Raw genomic sequence first — 6022 nt, 5'->3', positions numbered from 1 at the left:
AAAATTCCTGTTGTTTTTATAAACAATGCACGTTACTGAAAATTTTCACAATGTCAATCATTTTTAATGCTGTAATTGCTCAAAATAAACCTTGTGGAAAACTTTATTCAGTGATTATATTTTTTTGATTTTTAAAAAAAATCTATGCAAGTTCACAGTATTAAATAAATATAAATTTGCTCAGTTGATAGCAATTTTACCTCTTGTGTGTCAGAAGGTTATGGCTGCAGGCCCTCTCCAGGACTTGAGCATGTGATCCAGGCCGACACTTCAATGTAGTCTTGAGGGAGTGCTGCCTTGTTGGAGGTGCCATCTTTCAGATGAGACGTTAAACCAAGGCCCATCTGCCCTTTCAGGTGAACACAAAAGATCCCACAGCATTATTCGAAGAGGAGAGGGGTGTTCTCCTTGTCTCCTGACCACCAGAAAAAAATTAGCTGCCACATTTGCCTACATCGTAACATTTCAAAATGAATTCATTTGTTGTGAAGTACTTTGGGACACCCCGAGAACATCCCAAAGTGCTCTATAAATGCAAGTTCTTTCTTTCTTAATCTCTAGACTGCCGGCAGGTCCAGAGAATCCACTGTCGCCCTGGACCAACCAGTTTTGTTTGCTTGCAGTTTACGTCCTGTGACACTGAAACAAACACTAATTAAGTTACAGGAATGTCAGGAAAAGCTTCATTAGTGTAACATTCACCCTAAACTACAAAAATAAGCATACAAAGCACAATTTCAATTCATTCAAAAGCATTTTAAGCACTTCTATTCTGCTCATCTTGTTTCATTTGCGAGGAGAGATTTGGGGAAGGTACATTGAAATACATTGTTAGGTAATAATAATTGTGATATCGAATAAAAATGGATTCTTTTTAAATCAGTGCTGAAGGACAAGGAAGCCTTGTATATCCAGAGAGAGAGGGAGCAACTGTTGTAATGTAGGAAACGTGGCAGCCAGTTTTCACACAGCAAGGTCTCACAAACAGCAATGTGATAATGACCAGATAACCTTGTTCTTAGCAATATTGGTTGAGTGATAAATATTGGCCAGGACGCCGGGGAGAGCTCCCCTGCTGTTCTTTGAATAATGCCATGGGATCTTTTACATCCATCTGGGATGAGTTACGGTAAAGCGAAGCCCGAATGGCTAAATGGGGATGTTCATAGAGAAATTTACCTTTCAAAAAAGTAGCTCACTATGTATAAAAGGTTTAACTGTGAAGAATTTAAGGAAAAGTATTAAAAAGCAGCTGAGGATAACTGTTACAAATTCAGGTCTTGACTTAAATATTCTCTCAGGTACAGTAGGGTTAGTCACTCCCGTAAGAAGTTTAGCGGTGTGCCTGTACTGCCTAATATCTAACTATATGATAACATAATCCAGGGTATAACAATAGTGTCCCCTTGTGATCTGAACTGATATTCGTGTCTTTCGCACATGTGCCTCTTCAGTTGCTTTGAAGAAGGACTGAGAAAACAATTGGTAAAGACAAGGCCAGATATGAATCAATACACTGCTTTATTTCCCAGCAAGTGAACATACAGAGCAACAATTATCATTGGATTCACTTAGTTTAAACAGTATAGCTTGTCTTTGCATAATAATACAAAATGCTATGCTTCCCTATATTAGTGGATCATCTTACCTTGACTTAAGTAAAATAATTCCTAACTATCCTCCTGCATGCTAATCTTCTGAGCTTGGCCAAAGCTTGTCCTTGCCTCTTTCTGTTTGAAGACCTAACTGATTTTGTAGCCTTTACTGGACTTAACTGTCAGTGAGTGTTTCTGTCTCAATTTTATCTCCCTGTGTTCACAGCCTGAAGGGCAGGCCTGCCAGATACCCACTTCTGAGCGCTCTGGACCAGAGACTTTCCAACACAATGGGCGTGAGGTGTTTACCAATTACCGAGACAGGCTAACGAATTATTTACCGTTTACAATCTTTGGGGAAGCAACATCAAAGCATAGCTTATTAGCATTTTAACTACCTTTCATCTCCGTGCCTTCTCTTATTTCTTAAATCCAACAATTAAAAGTAACTTTTTTTTTCAAATCCTTTCTGTGAAAAAATTGGGTAACAAAATCCCAAAACCAAAAACTGCATTGGCCCTTTGAAGGATTTGTCAGGGCAGGCTAATGAAGATAAAGATATGGCCGATGAGCTGAATAGGATAGTTATTACACTGGCTAGGTAGCTGGTTGAATTCACTCAAGCAGAGGGTTAGTATGAATAGGATCAGGCCCGGTTATGAGTAGAGTTCCTCAGGGCTCTGTATTGGATCCGTTGCTGTTCATCATTTTCATTAATGATCTAGAGGAGGGTTGAAAGAGAACCATTGTTCAATTTAGAAATGATCAAAAATGTGCACAGCGGTTAGTAATTTAGACCAAATCAATAGGTTACAGGCCTGAGAGAGATTGACATTTCCAGTTATAGGGGGTAAGTTGCTAGTTAGTTGTGATTGTGATGCATCGTGAGTCACCACTACCTCCTGGAGCTTGCTTGATTGCCTTAAGGAGTCACAGTTTTTCCTGAATTGGCTGCAGCTTTTTCCCTCCCTTTTTCTGCCTCTCTAAGAGATAACGTGGATAGGGGGTGGGTAAATGGTGTGTGAGGTTGTCCTGTTGACAGGATTAGGTAAGATCGATGGGCTTGATGGCATTTTCTCTCCCTTATTTTCGTATGATTGCATGTCTCTTTTTACCATTCCCTGTCCTTTCCCATTCTGTCTGTCTTATTTTTAGCTATATATACACATGTCAACCATCCTATCCTGTTTAACTAGTCCCAATAAGAAGTAAACAATAGTACTGGAAGGTGATATAGAATCTTCCCGTTCTATTCTCAGCACCTCCAAGCAGCAAAATCAAGTATGGCATTGGCAAAATGGATTGTCTGGACATCACATAGATACTGCTAAGTCCTCCGAGGATGCTCCAGTCTCCTAAAGTGGCTGCCAGGCCCTTTTGTTTTTTACTCTTTCCTTTTCTCCCTATCTGCTGTCTAAGTCTTATACTTATAGGGGCTGAAATAGGTTTTGGGCAATAGCGCAAATTGGGTGACAGCGAATCGACCCCACGTTTTACAGCCTGCCCGATTTTCTTTTGGCTTCAACCAACGTGGCCTATCCAGCCATCTTTGCAGACACCAGTACACGTTCAAAATGAGTACAACAATGTAAATTGACGCACTTGAACACTAGAAATGCTTGGAAAAGTTCTTCTTGGAAAAGGAGAATTTTTCCACCTAGAAATTGCTGTTGGAAACATTAGCGAATGAACACTTAATGCATTCGTATGACATTCTTCTGTTTCGGTATTTTAGCACACATATTAGCCTGTTTATTTGAAATGGGTTGACGTCCCCTCTAAAATAACAGACAAAGGAACATCATAAGGTCGCGTTAAGTGTTCGCTCGCTAACATCACCAATCGTCATTTCTAGGCTTCAATTTTGAAAATGCAGATATAGAAATATTGGATCCACTGGGTGTTGTGGCTACCTCACTATCTCTTGTGTCATGTCAGTATTCATCTTGGACCAGCTTAATCAATCCTGTAGCCAAGAAATCCCCAAACTGCCCTAAAGTTAACCAAGCCATTTTTTTTCTATTTCCCCCACATTTATCTTGAAGATTAAATGCTGTTCTTTACAAAAGAATTCTTAGCTTCATAATACCATAACACAGACTGCTCATACTTTGTTCTCGTTCTGGGGTCTGTGATGATGACTGGGTAAGACCAGACAGGATAATAGTCGATTTGCATATAATTGGAAATAACCATGGGGAATGCAACCTTTGAAATATAACAACACATTAAAGAACTGTAAATTAAATACAAATATAATCTTTGTTTGGAGAGAATAGATGAGTTTTTTTTAAATGTGGAGGATTTTGTAGCTTAATATCCATTGTGGAGCTTTTAATATTTCTGTTATTTGAAGCATATTACTCTTTGATCACAACTTTGCACATAGTAAAAGTATTGCTCCAATGCATATTTTTGGTAAAGAAGCAAATTCTTAGCAGTATTTTGCTGAGTGAATTAAGAGAAACAATACCTACAAAGACCAAAATCGTTATTTTAAAAAGTTAATTGACCAACAGTCATTTAGGGATTATACATTTTCTTTTCAGAAGATGAGAAGGCTACACTGAAAAATTAGAAGGCAGTGAAAAATGTTTGTCCCACTAAACAACCACAGTTTTATCAGATGTTCCTGTTCCTTTGAGAAATAATCTTCCAACACCAAAATTAGAAACAGATTTAGGTTCAGACAGAAGTTTCAAACCACAACAGAACATTTCTATTGCATGCCAAGTCCGCACCATATAAAGAGATAGCTTGAGCTTGACTAGCAGGGGTTTCATATTGAAAGATGACCTCATTATAAACTGGATCCCAGCACTTTGTAGGTATCCTGAGCTGACCTATATCATTAACCATCACTAAAACAAAGCAAACAAACTCCTAAAGGGTTCCTTGTAAATGACAATTACAAGCAGTCTTGCCCAGGTCTCCTTTGGAATTAATTTCCACTATGCATTTTTGTAATATTTGAGGTGTAAAAATATTTTTCTTCAAGGCCTTGTTCCCTTCAGAAGGTGAAGGTCAAAGGATTGGTAACATTACCGTGCTGTGTTTTTTCTGGGGGATTACTAGGTAGGTTAATCAAAAACATGTGATTGGATTGGCTTAACAGGCAATTGTTCATTCACATTAAAATCCAACATGCGTAGAATTCACTTTGAGTTTCAAAAGCAGTGGGACTCCAACACCATGTTCTATGCAACACCAGGGCAAGGACTGGCACTTGCAATTTTCCACACAGTGGATTATCCATCTCAGCTATGCTGTTATGGTGAGCTGCCAAGTAAAACCAAGGGAATTCTGTACAGAGAGGGAGGGTCACCTGCACATCTTTCAGTGGCAGGCTATAGAGTAGCACTGGTGAAGTCTAACCAATTATACCACACAAATTGTATCAATGCAAAGCACTTTCAGCAAGCTATGCATTGTAATTGGGATGTGAAGTCACGCAAAGTGTACTTAGGCAAGATGTTCATAGCATTGGCTTCACACCTGCTAGAGTATAACTCCAGACCATTTTGTCTTCTTTTTAAGTCGTACTTTCTCTTAATCACAACCAATTTTATCTCTATTTTATCAATACTACTATGATCAGTGCTTCTGTGTCTTTCCTCTCTTGTTCCTCCTAAGCTCCAAATATGCTGACCTACTTGCTCTTCCCTCTCCCTGAATCCACACTGAGTTGAAGTCAAGAATCATCGCTCTATCTCCTTCTCTAACTCATTCTCTGCCAGGACCAAGTTCACAAAGTTCCCAGGTGGTCCATTGAACCTCCTAGGAACTGTTAAAAACTTCATTTGGAATCTTTCCAGTGTTAGTAGAGAGCCATTGTCCCGACAGCTCTCTGCTAACATTATCAGTTAATCAGCATTAGGATGCCAGGGAGTAGAGCTGTGTGGATGCGTACTGGTATGCATGCATACACAGAGCTCCATATTTCCTGACCAGGAAGCAACTGGGAGCTGTCGGTGTAACTCAGGTCTGCTGACCCTGCCTTGCTATAAAGTAATAAACTGCAACTACAGTGAAGGAGGGAAAGTTGGATAAAGCCTAGCCTAACAATAATAATAATAATAATGAATGAACAATACGGTACAAGAAATGAGCAGCACAATGTTAATCTGTGTGTAATTGGTGCAAAAGACACTAACTGTTTGAAAATTGGGTCCATTATCCCTTGGGAAGATGAAATTGAATCATAAAGCTCGAAATTTCTTCCAAAATATTTCTTTATTGTCCATAACTGGACCAAATCCTTTTTGTAAAGAATTATAAATTGAAAAGTTGTTCCGGATTAATTCTTGATCCATTCCATATACAGGATGGCACAAGCTCTTCATATTTCTTTACACTTTGAAAAGGTAGGTTTTCTACATTCAAAGATAAGTGGCTGTAATTAAAAAGCACAAAAATGAAGAGGTACC

Source organism: Heptranchias perlo, chromosome X, assembly GCF_035084215.1.
Source record: "Heptranchias perlo isolate sHepPer1 chromosome X, sHepPer1.hap1, whole genome shotgun sequence".
Classification (NCBI taxonomy): Eukaryota; Metazoa; Chordata; class Chondrichthyes; order Hexanchiformes; family Hexanchidae; genus Heptranchias; species Heptranchias perlo.
Note: the sequence above shows the minus strand (reverse complement) of the source record.